The 17943-nt window shown below is 49.3% G+C and overlaps 1 protein-coding gene and 1 long non-coding RNA gene across 5 annotated transcripts in view; both read left to right on the forward strand.

Annotated features, from left to right (window-relative positions):
- Positions 1-1581: 1581 nt before the first annotated feature.
- Positions 1582-2974, forward strand: LOC136017538 (uncharacterized). The gene is made up of 2 exons (XR_010613969.1): positions 1582-1991; positions 2175-2974. It is a non-coding gene; the product is annotated as an uncharacterized LOC136017538 (long non-coding RNA).
- Positions 2975-7176: 4202 nt separating this feature from the next.
- Positions 7177-17943, forward strand: part of FOXN3 (forkhead box N3) — a 207239-nt gene continuing 196472 nt past the window's right edge. For 2 of the 4 annotated variants that reach the window (XM_065685863.1, XM_065685867.1), the window contains exon 1: positions 7241-7257. The gene's annotated coding sequence lies outside the window, so the exon portion shown is untranslated. Of the gene's footprint in view, positions 7258-17943 lie in introns of all 4 variants that reach the window. The other 2 variants (XM_065685864.1, XM_065685866.1) reach the window with 2 other exon arrangements.

Consider the following 17943-nt stretch of genomic DNA (forward strand, 5'->3'; position numbering starts at 1 on the left):
ACAGGATAACTTGGTCACTGTCTTTGATTCATCCCCATAAAATGTGGAGGTTTTGCTTTCTCAGGGACAAGGAAGTGACCATAGAATAATAGAGTGGTTGTGCTTATTAGGAACAGAAAGCTCTCAGCCTGCAGAAGGAAAGACTCCCTCAGTAAAGCTCATGTTAAATTAATCCAAATATACAAGCAATTAAATGTGATCCAGCAAAGCCATGTTACTAATATCAGCCCAGGTGAGATTAATAGAGCAGAGCACAGGCTTTAGCAAGTGAGAAAGAGGGAGATTATAGGGAAATCTGTGGCCAGGTTTCTCTATCCTTGTCAAAACAGAACAGCTAAAATCTCTTGTGCTCTCACTGTACAACACTCCAGTTCTAACACTTGTATCAGGTATGGGGGCTAATCCCTGTGAGGTTTCCCTCTTGAGAACAAACAAGGTGGAGATACAAAGCCCAAGAGCTGTCTTTATCATAGCAGGGATGTGAGGGAGCCCACGGAGCCTGTCCCATGGGACATGAGTGGGACAGGTGTTGTTACAGAGAGATAGGATTTAACCTGAATCAAATTCGAAGACAAAAAAGATGAAATCCACAGGCCCTACACTGTATTGTGTTGTTTGTTACCACACTGTTGTTTACTTGGACTTCCTTCATTTGATACATGTATCAGGAGGTCCTTTTAATGCCTGAAAAGTATCGAATGTTTAGCTGGCATATTGAACTGATAGGATGGTAGTAAAAATCTCTCTCCTCTTCATTTACTCTTTACTTACATGAAAGACAAGAGGGTATCAGAAGCAGAGTTAAAAAAGAGACCCAAAGAATCAGATGCCATTCATCTCTGAACTTGAAAGCCAGGGAAATAACTAAGATGCTGGAAAAAAATACCTGCCATAATTAAAATGGCTGATTGATGAGAGCTCCAGTGAAGGCCGGTGTATAATCTGTCTGGAGCCTTGCTGAAAACATTGCTGGAAGGAGCCAGATCTACATAACTGGGAAACGCAAAGCAAGATGAAGTTACATGAGAATTTCAAAACACAGGCTTGCAGTGGCACTTAGCTTCAGTGGCACACAGCAGGTTAGCACAACAGACTTGAAGCTGCTCCTCCACAGCCCAGGGCAGAGCCAGAATTGCCATCACCTGGCCAGGCTGTCTTGGCATGCTGCCAGGTCATACCACGTTTTGACAAATCCCAGAGTAACAGAGATTAAGAGATTAATGGTCTGATTTTCACTCCTGACTTCATCCGTGTGCTGCTCTACCCAGGTCTGAGGCATTGCAGCAGCCCAAAGCCTCTGTGGCAGATTTGGGGATGGGGAGGCTGGATTCGCTGAGATGGCAGAGAGCTCTGTGAGATGTGTCAGAGCAGCTGCAGAAGCACTTGCAGCAGCGTTGTAGCATTTTCTGACTGTTCCTCAGCCACAGCGGACTCGGATGCTCTACATCTTTAATGCATTTCTATGCTAAATAAAGTAGATGTGCTTGAACTGCCTGAGAAAGCAGCCTGGGCTGAGCTGTGTTACCTTTCACCGAAGGGGACTGGTGCTGTCCCACAGGGTGTGATGATGGCTCAGCAGTTGTCACTTCAGAGGGAGAGCAGAGCTATGCCAGGAAGCAAAATCCTTAACCCCTCCAAGTAAGATGAAGGAAAGTGCATCTGCCTGTGCTCGGCAGCGTGGCGGGAGGGCAGCACGGAGAGCGCCAGACTGAGAAGAACTGGAAGGAGTGGGAGAACAAGGGAGAGGTGGCAAAGACCTGAGGAACAGATACTGATGTGCATGAGGAGGCAGAGTGAGCATTCCTTTGCCTCAGGCTAGACCTAGAATAGCCAGAAAGACTGACTGAATCTAAGTGGGTGGGACCAAAGTAACACCTGTACCTACTGTGTAAATTCCAGGATGATTGATCAAAGACTAGAAAAGAAAGGGGAAACCAGTTTTACAGAGCAGCAGGCTACCTTGCTTCCCAGCAATCCCCTTGGACGGACAGGTAAGACTCAGTTTGGCAGTACCATAATAAATGTTTTCCAGTAGTTTTACATTATTCTAAAATCTGCCTCTGAATAGTCATCGGTCTTTTCTCCCCTGGCCGTAAGACACACGCAGTCTCGGATCCTAGTTGCATGAGGCTAACAGGTACCCTTCTTCTTATTTTTTCCTTTCAATCTTTCAGCATTTCTGCCACTGAAGATCTTCTTCTACAGCTTCAAGTCAAAAAATCTTTGTGGCGGGTTTGGCATTGCCTGTAATAATTTATGAATGTGATGTGTTGACATGTTTACTGTGTGCATACGTTGAGCTAGTTCAATAGCTGGATTGTCAAGATGTGTACCCGGGAGAGAGAAGATGGATCCAGGCATACATTTTTGAGGAAACACTTGGGAAACAAAGCAAGTGCCCTTCACTGTGATGTTTTGGCTGGGCCCCTGCTTGGCTCGCTGGAGAGGTTTCCCTGGGAGGAATACGGGTGCCTGGAAAGCAAGACATGAAAGACCCCAGAGAATTTACAGAGGACCATTTACACAGAGTTTTTTTGAGAGCAAGACTCCACAAAGGGTCAAAAGTGCTCAGATCTGTAGACGTTTAATTTAGTAGACGTCGGCAAGACTACAGGACAAAGTGGATGTGAAGTATTTTTTAACCAATGTGCTTTCTTTCAGTGGTTAAATGGCTCTTCTGTTTTAAAAATGTTGCTTGAGTCATACAGGAAGGCTGACAGTCTCTGTTCTCATGTACATCTGTGAGTTTGGGGAATGCATGGGGTACATGGGCTGGAGCTTGCTGTAAGAATGTGAGAATCGGATTATCCCACCCATGGAAAGGTAAAAACTCAAGGCCTGACATAAGCGGAGGGTAAGTCAGAAAGAGCACTGACAGCCAGAGATGCGGCAGTAACCATAACAACACCATCATCTTTCTTAGAAGTCCTCACACGTAATTCTACTAATGACTTTATTAAACATGTAAGCCATAGCATTCAAGTGATTCATATTTTTTACAAAACCCCCGTCCCATTAACACAAAGTACAAGCTGAAACAAAGTAAATGAGCCCAAATACTTGCAGGATAATATAAAGCTTAAGGGTGATATTAACAAAAAATAAAATAAGGGAGAGTTGAAAGAAAGAACAGTTTCATTGTCCGCTGGAGAACCTGAGTTTTATCCTTTTAGTTCATAAAATCAAATCTATTGCTCAAGTGACTCTTATGCTGTTATTAAAAGTAGTACAAGAACACATATATGTGCATAATTAAGTATCCCTCTGCAACCATAACAGGTCTGCCTGGTTGTCCTTGGGGAATGCGACTGGGACTTGATTCATAGGCATGCAAGAGGGGATGTCATTACAGTAATCCCCCTGTATTTCACTGCTTTGTCTGGGGCTCAGACTTACATGGTAGAGTGCTTGGGTGTATAGCACTGGAAACGGAAGTGTTTCTGTGCAGGGTCTGGGCCACGTGGCCTATACCTCAGAGAGGCAATAGTAAATTCACCTGGAACTGTGTAGGTGAGTTTTTGTCCTATGAAAAGCTCAAGTCAGGCATGCAAAGGACTGAGGGTCTAGGTATTATTATGTGTTATCTGAAAAGTTGGAAGAGCGGTTTTTTATTTGCCTTATGGTTTTGCACTGTCAGATACACATGGCAAATGGCTAAGTGGAAAAAAAGTCACTGACATCTTCCTGCCCTTGAAAACACATGATCTGGCTTAAAGCACTGGCATTTTTGTGTTCAAATGAAGAGACCAAACATGTGCAAGAAACAAAAAAGGTAAATGACATTCTGGAAGTGATGGGTGAGCAAGTGTATGGTGACCAGTTTTCTTCCACAGCTACATTCATTTTCATGTGGTCCCCATTAACCACAATACCTGGCCTGGGAGCTCCCCAGCCATCCCAGCCTCGGTAACCAATTTTGGAAGTGAAACAAGGGAATGGGTGACAACACCAGGAGTTGTGGTGTACTGCGCACATCTCCTGCAACACCTCCTAACTCTGCTACTTGGTAAGTAACCACATGGTGCTAAAGCAAGTCCTTGAAGAGAAATGGTGGGTTTTACAGCAGGACTTATGGCTGCTTTGTAGGTGCAGACAAGTTCCTTTTGAGCTGCCTCCCCTGTGGGACTGGAGCTGTTCTCAAGAGGGCTCCCTGTAGCAAAGGGCTTCTGATCTCTCTCTCCCTGGAGCAAGCTCCACGTTGAGCCAGCAGCAGAGAGGAAGGAGGCAGGGATGCTTTTTCTTGAGGTAGGAGAAGGGTCACCTGTGCCCTGTGGTTGCTCTGGGGCTGTAAACTCAGGCCACGAGGCCAGAAATAGCCCAGGAGCTGCCTGCTATAGAAGCCCAGATTTACAGACTCTCCAAGGAAACAAGGCTTAGTGAAAAACCTGAGGGAAACTTGGACAAAATGGACTGAGGTGGACATGGGAAAACATTCTCCTGCATGAATCATAAATTCTCCCCTGTTTGGAGGGGGGTAAGAACTTCATCTACATAATTTCTTCCAGCAGATACAGATAACAAAGTGGCCCTCTACATGGGAGAGTTAACATTGCTAAGATTGATACAGAGTGGCAAGATGCATGCGGAGACACAGGAAGGAAAAATGCACCTCTGAGAAAGTTTCCACTATTAATATTTTTCCCTTGCTAATGTGGGTCTTCTGAAACACTTTTCTTTAGGAAGGATCTAAATGAGGAGGAGGTGGCAGGTAGAGCTACAAAGCATGTAAGAAAGCCTCAGATACGTGAGTGGGAGGAAAGAGGAAGAAATGAAAGAATAATGAAGCTTGCATCACTGCGAGCAAACAACAGAAGAAGGAAAATGCACGTACTTGTGGCTAAATTTTGCAGGAGCTTAGGCTGGGGTTTAAAACTGCTGTGGTTAGCACAGATAGAGGCACGGAGTAATTCAGGCAATCTGATCAAAGGACAGAGAAACGTTACTACTGATTTCATTAGGAAAATTACCTGGCTTAGAGTTAATGGATAAGCAAGGGAAAAAAACGCCCTCCTTATACCATTGATCTGGAGTAGCCCTGCAAAGGGTGGCTGGCACCTGTGGTATCTATGCTGGCTATGTGATCTGGGGATTCCTTCAGTGGGGCTAGGATTTTGCCCTTTGTGGAGACTAATGTTGCCATCTGTGGGATTTCCTCATGTGGTAATATTGCAAACAGTTATACATAAAAAAGCAATTATTAGATATCTTGTTACTAACATGGTACCTGGGGTCCCCAGCTCTAGCTGCATCCACAGCTGAGCCCAAATGCTTGGGGTGCTTTCATCAAAACTAATCAGGTGTTACTACTTTGAGAGCATCTCCAGTAGCCACCATCCAATGGCTACCCATCTGAACGAGGAAACAGGCCTGGAAAACAATCTAGGGGTTGGTTTTATTCCATGCCTTCCTGTTTTGTGTCAGCCCTTTGCTGTGAAGGCTTTGCTGTAAGGGCTGTTAGGCGCTGAATGAGCAGGGCTGCTCTCTCCTGCTACGGTCTTAGGCATATTGCAGAGCAGTCCGCAGAAAACTTCCAACCAAACAGAACGAGGGACCTGTGTCTTACGGCAGGAATCCTGTGGGATGGGAACGCCTCTGTCTCTGTGTCACCAAAACTACTTCTAAAGTGAAAACTGTAACTTTGCTAGGGAAATCCCAGGGTTTTATGTTCGCTCTGGAATAAACCCAGCCCGTCCATCCATTGAAGATGTGAGCACCAGGGAGTCACAGGAGGGTATGGCCATCTGCACAGACGAGCAGTGCCCAGGGATATAGCTAGGACCACCGTGGGGGCAGGGAGCAGCTTCATGCCAGCAATTTTTACGAATGAAAGGACCGTGCTGCTACTTCAACCTCTGCTGGCTTTTTAAAATCCATCCTGCGACAGCAACAAAAAAGGGCAGAAGAACAGAGTTTCCATTCCCTTCTTCCAGTAAAGCTGTATTTGATACAGAAAATCAGTCCTATTTATTGTTTTGTTTTATCATCAAAATGCTACTTTTTGTATATTGTTGACCTTTGAAAGCTGCAATATGCTGGTGCAGAATACGGGTTTCCTTGTATCTCTCCCTCCTGTACCAAAGCGTATTGGGTCTGGGGTTGGGAGCCCTGGTAGGAGTGGTGGAGTTTGGATAGGCAGGAAGAGGAGTTGGCAGGATGCAGCTGTCGGTCTGCCCTCTGTCCACACTCAGTGTCAAGAAAAGAATGTATCACCCGGTGGAAAAAAAAAATCCCACCCCATCCCAAACCAGCCATTGCCCCATTATGGCAGAATAAATGGATGAAGCTACATTTTTCCTATAATCGTTACAGCAATCACATGTACCTTGTCACTCTGTGGGGTTGGTTGGAGAAGGGTAAGTTTACAATGAATAACGAAATGCCTTTTACAGACTTGGCACTTCCCTGTACATGTGGTGGCGCTGATGGTGCCAGGTCCCTCCAAGACCTGCCAGCCTCTGCACTCACCCATGGGTCCTAGCTCGGTCAAGGCTCCCTCTCGCCTGCTTCCATGGGGGCAAGGCAGGAAAGGCAGCAAGAAGAGGCTGGCACGAGGGCTGCGAAGGGGCGGTGAGGTGAGGAGGAGGAGGCAGCGCCCGCGTTCGTACCAAGCTCTCCTGGCACGGGCACGTTTTCTCGGCTTCCAGCTGTAAAGAGCAGAGCGCAGGGAGGTGCCGGGCCTCGGCTGGAGCTCCCGGCCGGCCGGGCCGCAGCAGAATTAAGTTTTAGCGCCGCCCGTCTCGGTTTCCAACACGTGTAAGCCCCGCTCCGGCGGCACGCGGGCGGCCCGCGGTGGCGGTGACACTCACAGGCGCGCCGCGACAGCGCGGAGGGCAGGGGCTGCGCCGGCAATCACCGGGGGTCGAGCACCCCGGGCTGGCGGCACGGCGGGAGCGCGGCCACGAGCGGCGCCTCCCCTGCGGGGAGCAGAGGCGGCGGCGGGGACCCCAGCGCAGCGGCGCCCCCGAGCCCCGCCCCGCCCCGCCCCGCGGCGCCTCCCGGGGGCGCCGGGCCGGGGAACCCGCCGCCGCTGCCGCGGGCTCCGGGGGGCGGGGCGGGCCGGCGGGGCGGGGCGGGGCGGGGCGGGCGGGCGGTGCTAGGGCCCGGCGGGGCGCGGCGCCTCCGGCGGGGGCGGGGGGGCGCAGGCGGCGCGCGGGCTGCGGCTGCCTCCCGCCGCGGGGCGCGGAGCGGGGCCGGGCCGGCCGGGGGCAGCGCCCACCCCCGCGGCGGCGGCGGCGGGAGCCAGCGCCGCGCCACGAGGTAACGGCCGCCGCGTTTCGCCGTGTCACCGGGAGCGCGCGCGCGCGTGCGTGCGTGTGTGCGTGTGCGTGTGCGCGGGCGGCCGCCGCGCCCCGGCCCGCGGAGCCGCGGCCAAACTTCGGGGGCCGCGGGGCGGGCGGCGGCGCGGGGCTGCCCCGGCTGCGCGGCCCCGTCCCGCCGCCGAGCTCCGGCACCGCGGCGGGCAGCGCGCTGTGCCTGGCGGCGCCGGCTCCGCGGGGACGCGCGGGCGGGAGGGCAGGGAGGAGGGAATCGGCCGGCAGAGCCTGGCCCGGTCCCGGCGGGCCCTTGGGGGGGGGGGGGGGGGGGGCAGGCGGCGGGCAGGCACCCGCCGTGTCCCTTTTGTTCCTGCGTGCCGCCGGCTGCTGGAGCCGTGCCCGCCGAGAAGCCGCTTGGTACTTGACGGGCTCCGGCTGTGTCTGTGCACGCACGTCTGAAGGGCATCCTCCGCCGGCGGGGCCGGTCTGTCAGAGCCGGCGGGAGAGGCGTTCGCCTGTTCGCACATCGGCTTTCCCTCTGCTTGCTGCTCTTCGGCGCTGACTCTCAACTTACCGGGACTTTGCCGTGGATTAATTCCCTGGCCGTAAGGCATGTGTCCCTGCGGCCCGGAGAAGGGGCCGCACGTTACCGGCTGGCTGCGCTGCGGCCGGTCGCTGCTGACACCACAGGGATGTGTGTGCGGGAATGTGTTCGCGCTCGCAGCCCAGTTTACCGAAACTTTGGCTGCAGCAGGCGGTGTGGTACGGCGGAGCCGTTTGCGTCAGGGCAGACCGTTACTCCGGCGGGACAACGGCGGCTTGCGCTGCTTCGGGGGGTGAATCAGAAACAAAACCGAGCCAACGATGGAAATGAGTTTGTGTGGTTTAAGGGAGCGCAGCGTGGTTAACGGCTGCCGGGGCACGGAAGGCGGGCGGCACCCCCTGCTTTCCCCAGCGTAGCCCCCATCAGCCAGCCGGCAGTGTAACGTGCCATCACTCCGTAGCCGAAAACGCAGGGCCGTGCAGCGCCGGCCGCCGAAGCGTTACGTGTCATTAAAGTAGCGCTCTTGGAGGAGAGGGACTGTCCCGGGAGCTGTAAAATCTATAAACACTTTTCTGATTGGTTTAAAAATTTAGACACAGGAAGCGGATGGTGTCTAATAACAGACAAGTGGAGACACTGTTGTCATGGAAACTGGGAAGACTAACCCTCCCCCCCCCCCCTTTATTTAAAAAAATAAAAAAGGGCGAACGAAAGAAGTGTGCATCTCATCAGAAATGCCTGCAGAGCGCCTGGCTGCTGCCGCTTCCCGCAGCATCTGTTGAAACACGAGAACATGCCTGTCAAATCAAGGTCATTTCACAATGCGCCCCGTGCTGCTGCCTCCCCTCTTCCCTCTCTGGACGATGTCCCCCGCGTTCCACCCCGGGTGCAGCCTGGTGCCCTCCTGGTGGTGGGTGTCCTGCCCCAGCCGGGCCTGCGCCGGGGGGAGCTGGGGCTGGGGACCAGCAAAGGCTCAAAGCGCGGGGGCCGTGCGGGTTATAAACCAAAGCGGTGAGGGGTGACTTAGCTTTTGATCGAATGACCAGGACGCATCTCTTTACATGGACCTGGGAGAGAGAGCTGGGTTTGATTCGGTCTCCCCGTGTTCCTTCACATTACAAAGTTACATTAAAATGTAATGGTTTGGACGTGAATATTAGGGCTGTTTCTCTGCCTCACCTGCAGAAAAAAAACCAACCCCTAAAGGGGGCAAATGGCTGTGGGAAGCCCTGTGCAATTGTTTTTAATAAAGACATCACTGTTTGGTTATAGCATGCGATTTCAGTACAGAAGTAGAGACGTGAGCATAAAATATACTTCATTACTGATGGATGCATGAGAAAACCAGACCATTATTGTGGTAAATGGAAGTTTTACTTTGCCGGACTATTGGAAGTTTATTGTGTGTGAAAGGAGAGAGCTGTTTTGATTTTGGAGCAGGAGAGAGGTATTTCACAGCAAACTCACAAGAAAGGTTTTAATCTTTGTGCTTATTTTCTTGGGCAGCAGCCGTTGGTTCAGATGTTTGTGATGGAGAGATGTCTTTGTGCATTCAGTGTGCTTTCTTTGAGACATTTCATTTTGTTGCTACCTTTAATCTTTGTTTTGCAGTGACCAAAACAAGAAAAATGCACTTGAGTGCTTCACCCACTATATAAATCATCACCTTGAAACCTGGAATGACCAGTTTGACCTCTGTTGCCTCTTTGCTGGCATATTTCACTCCTTGCATTGTTATTTCTCAGGAAAACTAGCGGCTGGTGAGCAGGTCTTGCACATCAGGAGGTAAATCCTGCATGGTGCTGAGGTGAACGTGCTCAGCCCCATCTCTACCCGCACCCTTGGGTCTTGCTATCCGACAGACCCAAGGCCTGGCTTTAAAGTCTGGTTGTGGATGAAACTGGAAGGAGCAGTGCCTGCTTCTGCGCCAGGAGTCCTGGCTGGCAAGGCTGGGATGGCACCAGGGTGCCGGCTCTGGGGCCCCCTCCCTGTGTCCAGGAAAGGTTCAGGGAGTTGGGCAGTTGCATGTTTAATCCAGCTCACATCTGATTAAGCAGATGCTGCTTCTAATGGCCGTGGAGTTCAAATGGAGAAAGTTTGGCCCGGTAGCGAAAGTGTGCTTGCTTCTAGAAGCGAATTTCCTGTTGTTGGGAGAACCCTTATCCGCAGGAAGGTTCGCTCGCAGGAAGTGTGTTGGTTACTTGTTTTTACCCGGTGAAGGAAGTGAGCTGGATTAGGTACTTTCTAGATTTACCCTTCCTCATCCTCCGTGTCTGTGCTACTCTGTTTACGGTTTTAGTTTTGAGCAGTTTGATGGTATCAGCCATTCCAGAGGGACGTACGTGAAGTCAGGTGCTCGCGTTGTCCTGCCATTTATTGCTGTTATTAAAAAACGCCCCGCCAACCTCTCGGGGCCAGGTTTTCGAAAGTGTCCAATTTGCAGTTTATACCTTTTGAGCCTCATTAATAGTACTCATAGGCTTCTTTTCGCCTTCCCCCTCCTCTTAGAATGAAAGATCAAAAACTGCTCCAGTTCGTTTACTAATAGGGGCAGTCCCTCCCCTTCTGAACTGCCTTTCATCGTGGATCATAAATCGCTTTACCGAAATGAAATTTTTAGTATCCGCAGAAGTTGTATGTTCACAACGTAGCGTTTCACATGGACTGCCTGAAGCTGCAAGGCAATTTAGGAGCAGAGCTTAGAGTCACGTTAATTGCCCCTTAATTAGCCATTGCTAAGGGAGTAAAACTTTGTGCCTGCTTTTCCTGGGTGCACTTGTGCTGATGCGCCAGTGCAGTGCGCATGTACTGATATGGGATGTGGGGCCGGGGGTGAGAATGTAAGCAGTGGTTCCAGAGAACACCAGGCACTGGTCCCTGTCAGGCTGGGCTGCAAGGTTGGAGGCTTGTAAGATTGGACACGGCTTTGGATGAAGGTCCAGACTAAAGATGAGGGCTGGGGTTTAGCTCTTCGGGTTCAAGTAAGTAGGGGTGTTCAGGGAAATCAACATCACTGTTGACTCACAGTGGAGTATTGTGATTGTGTGTGTATTAAGATGAAGTGTGGTTAAGTATGATGCTAAGCCGGACTTTTGCAGGGGGTTCTGAAGGGGAAACGTGGAAAAGTTACATGAACTTGTAAGAAGCTGCCTGGCATGCTGAATGGCTTCCGGCAGTCACTTTTGGTGTAGGAGATGTCTTGGTATTAGGAGCTGTTCCTGGCAGAAGAGGCTGCCAGGGCTGTCCAGAAGCCTCAGCTGGGCTGAAACAAGACGGTCCTGGGTGATGCTGGAATTTGCTAGTTCATGACCTCAAACATAACACAGTGCAGCACGAGTTTGGCCTCAGTTTTGACATATTTCTAATGAAACCGTGTTTGGCCTCAGTTTTGACGTATTTCTAATGAAACCGTGTTTGGCTCGTTACCTGCTTGCATGGCCAAGGCAAAGGAAAACTGTAACAAAATAACGAGAAATAGAAAGGAAAAAAGGGATCTTAGCAAAACAGCATTTCGTTTAAATGTTAAACTTAGAGCCATGTTTTTCCGGAAGCCATCAGCTGGTTCTGGGAAGCCAGCCTGAAGCTCTGGAAGGCAAGGCAGTTTTTGGGACGTGACTCCTAGCCTTTGGATATCCTACTCCACTTAAGGTGCCCGAAGTTGAGCTGCCAGGCATCAGGGCAACTCAGACCCTCCTTAACTTCACTGTAGCACTTCAGGTGCCTTTACCAATCACGGGACTTTTAACTGATCTAGTCCAAAGCTGGGTGCCTAGCCTGAAGTTTACACCTTGGCTGCCTGCATAGCCCATGAGGGAGCAAAGCTCCCTGCTCCCGGTTGTCATCCTTAAGGGTAGACACAGAATGGTGGGATAGCCCCATTCCAGAGGTGGCTGCGGAGAGGGTCTGGGGAATGGCTAAAGCTCGCGAGGTCTGGACACACGGCTTCCAGGTGGTTCAGGTGATGCACAACCACCCCGGCCCAGCCCAGGTGCTGGTGCTGCTTGTGTGCTGGGGGTCAGTTTTTGCCCGTCTGTCTTGGGGATGAGCAGAAGCGACATGTTACGCTCTTCCAAAACTCTCCCTAAAGCCCAGCTGCTCCGTAATGTCTGCAAAAGTGAGACAGGCTAAGCCTGCTGGAGGTGAACCTGGTGATTATGATGCTGGACAGTGTTTTGTCACTCTGTCCTTTGATTCCTCTGTCTGTAGTCTAAGAGCCTCTTTTCTGGAGATGGTATTTCTCTGTGTTGGCACTGACTGCCGGACAGACCAACAGCAAGGGTTGGTAGGGGCCACTGGACGGAACAATCTGCCTAGCTGTTTGACCTTTTTCCAGCATTAGCAGGAATTTACCTCAGTGCTAGCTGATACAGTGATGTTGCCAACACTGGGTGTTTTTTACTGAACATAGGTAAAAGCCAAACAAAGATAGGTATTATTTAAGGAGCAGGGATGGTTTTGGCACACACTGGCTTCTTCCTTTGCCCACCTCCCATGTGCTGGGGTGTGGTGGGACTCTATATGTGAACTCTGCTCTGGCCAATGCAAAGTTCCCTTGTGGGAGCCCAATTGCATACCGCTTACCTGCCACCTATTTGCTGTTGCAGCCCACTCAGGATGTCTGGGCGTGCTTATTTTTGTTGCGAGGAAAATACACCAGACTTCCCAACAGACGGGGATTTACGTACAAGGCAATCCAAGCTAGATTCTGGAAAGCATTTCACAGAATGGCAGCTTTGTTAGAAATTGCTTCTTAATACTGTATGGCAAAGCTGTTGCTCTTTTTAGTGTAGTTCTATGCAGGACTTGTGCCTGCCCCGTTGAACCGAGTGGCATCTTGCGTCTCCTGTGACCCTGCCTCCTGTGTCAGGCTCTCCGGGCTCCTTGCTGCAGCCCCTGGCAGCTCTGTGGCCCCCCGCTACAGAGATCCCTTTTGTTTTTGCTCTTGGGCTTTATGGAGAGGCCAACCTTTTCCCTGGATAAAGTTGGCTTCCGGCACAGCGAGCAGATGTGAACTCCTCAGCCTGACCCATCCCTGCATAGCCGTGCTCCATGTTATTCCTCTCAGTAAGATCTTCTTGTTGCCAATTTAATTGCTGGCTGGGCTTGCTTTGGAGAGAAGCAGAGGCATTACAGGGGTTACGAGAGGTTGTTGGAAATGGGAGGAAGCTGAAAGTCTGACCCATCAGATTTAACTGGATTAAATCTCATTTTACCCCCAACTCCAACTTGTTTTTGATCTGGTTTTTACCGCAGATCATTCGCAGAAGCTACCCAATTAATATGTTATTTTAACACCAGATTTTGCAAAGCTTTTTTTTTGTTGGAGGTGGAGAAAGGATCCAAATGTTTTGATCCTATTTTTATCTTTATCTTCACTGAGTTTTTCTCACTCTGTGCTTTGCAGAGAGGAGTGAAATTTTAATAATTCACTAATATACTTTCACTTCATTAACATTTTATCATTCTGGCATTGTGCATATGGCAAACTCCTCACTACTCTCATTAAGGGCCTGATCTTGCCCCCATACTCTCACATCCCTTCAGGTGTGGAAAACCCTAAACTCGGGTGTTATTCTGCTCTTTGGAAAGAGCTTTTCTCTTTTTCCAGTCGATAGTAAACCGAACAAAACATGGAAGGTTTTTGAGGGGTGGTTTTCCTTTTTTTGGTCCTTTTTTTTTGGTGGGTTTTTTTTCTTTGTTTCTTTCTTTTTGCACAGAATGGAAACATTTACACGGAGATAGCAGTGATGGTTAGGTTGGAGCCGCTAAGCACCAAGCCTTCAGCCATTACAAAACCTAGAGAGCGTGGAGACACAGGGTGTTACTCTAGTATCGTTTGCATCATTTTACACTGTGGCATGTTTGATTTGGAGATTTGTACTGACATTAAAATGGTTATGCAGCTTACCTGGGAGAGCACAGTGCTAGTATACCTTGTGTTAATGAAGTGCTTTTTAATTGTGTGCTAATGTGACGTTGGTGTTGAACTTCTATGGTGACTCTCCCCCTTTTCTGTCATTAGATAGACCTCTGAATTGGTGCATGGTTTGCTACTGCCAGTTAAGTACTGTTAGCACACCAGATTACTTCAGGCGTGTTCAGAAGGGATAACAAGCCAAGCACGGCTGAGGGGCAGACGGTGGGTGGGTGCAGGAGGCTTGAGAGTTGAAGGGAAACTTGTCAGTTGTGAGCAGTGGAGCTCTAAGGGCCAGGTAAGGATTCCAGGTGGTGCCGTGTATTGAAAAGAGGGTGGCTGTTGAGAGACCAGAGGACAGGAGATCGCAGTAATAAATACAGGAGATGTTGAGAGACCTGGCTGAAGGTTTCTACTTGTCAGGCAGAGTATATTTGCTTTTAGAAGCACCAGGACAGAAACTCATCTCTTGCAAATTGGTATAATGCCATTGGACTTAGTGAAATTATACTGACTTACACCAGCTGATGGTCTGTCTGGTGGTATTACAAAAAGAATGAAGGTGTGAAGGATGGGTGAGCTGGAAGAGGTTACAGGCCTGAGCAACAGGGAGGATGGAAGTTTGTTCAGGAGTAATAGAGAGGCTGGGAAGTGAAGAAAGATCAAAAGGTCCATTGCAGCTGTATTGGGTTTGATTTGATGACAGGGTGCCCAGGCAAGAGATGTCTGCAAGGCAGGCTGAGAGATGGGCTTGGCTGGAGAGGGGAGTCAGTGACGGCACGCACATTTCTGATCAGCACAGCAGCAGTCGGTGTGCGAGCGAGTAAGATCACACACAGGGTGGGGAGCTGGGGTTAAAAAACATGACCTGGGCCAAGGCCGCAGTAGGAGCTGGGGGAGAGGATGTGGAGGTACAGAGCAATCACTGGGCGAGGAGGGCCAGAAAGACAGTGTCTCACAAAGCCGAGGTGGGACAAAAATCCTTCGGTCTGGAAGGAGGAATAGAAAAACCTTCACGAATATTGTTTAGGATTGTGAAAAGAAAGGGAATGGCATTGACTTCTTCAGAGGCATGAGCCGTGAATAATGTCTGCTGCAATTGGCAGAGGCACAGTACCGGGATGCAAAGCCTTTCATCACAGGTCACTCAGGTGGGTTATCTCCGGAGAAGCAGTAGCTACCCAGGGGCAGTGGCTCAGAGCCAAGGGGCTTGTGCCCACTTCTGGTCCCGCACAGCCGCTGGGACATTGAGGGTCCGTGTGAGCTCGGGCACTGGCCTTGCTCTGGTTCCTTGTGAGCTGGCCACAAGGCCGTGCACCCTTGGGGATCACCCACGCTGATGGCAGACTGGCTGTAGGAGCAGGCTTCCCAGTGGCTTGCGCCTGCAGCGTCAGGCTGCAGAGCTGTGTGGAAGTGTTGAAGAGATGCTTCTTTGTGCAAGGTGCTTTCTGCTCAGACGAGGATGCTGTTCGCGGTGTGACGTGGTGCGGCAGTGCGGGAATTGCTTTGGAACCTGGAGCGGGAATTTTTTTCTCTCATAGTAATTTCAGTTCTGAGTTTGTGTCCAGTCTTGCTCACTACTGTCAGCTACTGCTGATCGTGTGGGGTAAGAGCTGGGGCCACAGCATCCCAAGCGCCCAGCTCTGTCATAGGCATAGTATAGAATAAAGATTTTCTTTCTGGCCTCAAAACCCTATAGCCTAAATAAGGTATTTGGAGTAAAAATTACTCCAGTATAGAAGTCTCTACACCAGTGTAATTATTCATCCTGCTTATGTATTTCACATGCTTTATTTAAGTTCCTGTCACCTGCTAATAGCATATGAACATTGGGGAAATCTGGAGCGTATGCACAGTATTACTGGCATTGCTTGAGCAGCTGCTACTGGCCTGCTCACATTCAGCAGATTTCGTACAGTCAAAACCACTTTTAGCATATGAATGAATGGGCAGGAAACCACCTAAAAATTGATTAATGTAGGCAGAAACTGCCTTCTCGTTCATTCAGAACAACAACAATGAAGTCAGGCAGCAGGGTTCAGCTGATGGGCTGTTGGGAAGAGCTTGTTTTATTTCACAAGTGGGGCTTTGTTTTGATGGAGACTCTCAGGTACTAGTGCTGGGAGTTACACTTTTGTTCCCAGATGCAAGGGACAAGAGGTTTAGGCCAGGAGCAACATCTGTAGGTGAGGAAGCACCTCGACTTGTGGAAGCAGCATGGAAGCAGTATTCGCTTTGGAAAATCTATCCGGTTGTTCTTTCTGGTGCCAGCGTGGGCATGAATGCTGGCAAAAATTGAAGCATGTCCCTTTTCATGCCAAAATCCATCGACGCTGATTGCCTTTGCTGATTCCAGTGAAGATTTTGCCTGGGGAAATAGCTCGGTATTTGATCATGCAGATGGCTGATGTTTAAAGTCCACCTTCATGAACTTACAGAGGAGGTCCCTTGGGACACAGTAGTGGTTCCATCTGGTTTTGTGGATGCAGAATTTGATGCTGCATTGCCGTCACTGATACAGTGGTGGTCATAATGGTTATTAATTTGTATTCTAGCGGTAGATAAACACTGCTAATATTTCTCTCTTCCTCAGGCATCCTGGCTCTCGTAAGTGTGTTCTCCATTGATACGGAGTTGTTTATTCTCACTCTGGCAGTGTGAGTGATGCACATGCAGCTCTTTGGAGCCAGCAGCTGAGAAGATGTCTTTATACGCGTATACAGTACTACATAGATTTATACTGCTGTAACAGTGAAATCTATATCTTGTTATGAACAACACGCAATCCGTTACTTGTTTGCACAAAACTCAACACTTTGCCAGCCAACGAGGTGAGGAGCAGAGGACCAGACTCAGTCCCCTGGACATAATATACTGGCCTTCACTGACTTGCAGGGCCTTATACCCACAGACTGATCTCAAAGTCGTGTGACTATGGGAGCAAGTGGAGATGGGTTGTCAACACGTTTGTCTTGTGGTGATGGATTCTGATGTCTAATGACTGAACCCAGGTAGCAGCCTTTCCCGGAGTTAACGTACTCATCAAGCCTCTGTTTTGGCCACTGTGCTTTTCAGAACTGCAATAAGCTGGTTGTCTTTAATTGGCTAAACCTGTTAAGGAGGAGACAGACAGACAGACGTGGGCAGCAGTATGATTGAAGCCTTTTGTAATAGCTAGTAAAGCTAACCGTCTTCCTCTGAAATGCCTAAGGAGCAGCCTGAACAAGTGCGTTGTCTGTGAGCTTCAGAAGAAGGAGCTATGGTTAGATGATTACAGAAATACATGGAGTGAGTTTATTACAGTGCGTTAATTACCACTGCCAGTAGTTACCCTTCATTATTAAAGCAACTCCCTTCAAGACAAAATAATGAAATGTACATTTTCATGTGCCCTTGTCAGTCAGAAGCCCAGGAAGAGGTGCCTGTTCCACTTCTCTCTTGTGGTATAAAGTAATGCAACTCCACTGAAGTCGGAGGTGGATAGCTGGGGAGAAGGCAGCTTCTTTTTTTTACTAGAGAGCTTTAATGCAACATTGTTTTATTTCTGCACATTAAAGTTAATAACACAGCAAGTGTATTTTGAAGTTAAGTCATTCTAGGATCTCTGTATGTTAAATAACTGTGAACAAACTTTATAGTCACTCTATAGGCCCTCATGATATATCATTTTGAGCTGCCTTCTATCATGTTTTATCTGCCTGCAAAATCCATTTCTAATTCTGGCCATATCTCCTTTGCGATCGCTTGCCAGAAATCTATTCCCAGGATTCGCCTTATTTTAGTGAAATATCTCTGCTTCAGCACCTTTCCCAAGGTGGCTGATCTAATCATGGCGCTATCAGTTATCACTTCTCATTTCCTTTGCTAGCTCTGTCAAATGCAATGCACAGCCTAACAAAGTGACATTCAAATACTCTGTGACCAAGGCTATTTCCCTGTCTTTTACTTTGCAAAGCTGGAATTGTATCTGGCTCCTTAAAACATGTGCCCTTCACTCCAGGAATGTGACTGGTAAAGCACACTGTGGGAAGAGTTAATGTTAAGCAAATGAAATAGCTGCCTCTTTATTTATCACAGGTACGATCCATTTATAGTGACCGTCTGGATATTAAACCCCACATCCATGACCTTTTTTTCCAGGTAGAGAAGAGTGATGCTTCATTCCTGCCAACTGGCAAGAGGGCCTTACTTTGCTGTCAGAGAAAGAGAATTTGTCACCTCCCTGTTCCTAA

The sequence above is a fragment of the Lathamus discolor genome, chromosome 6 (genome assembly GCF_037157495.1).
Source record: "Lathamus discolor isolate bLatDis1 chromosome 6, bLatDis1.hap1, whole genome shotgun sequence".
Classification (NCBI taxonomy): Eukaryota; Metazoa; Chordata; class Aves; order Psittaciformes; family Psittacidae; genus Lathamus; species Lathamus discolor.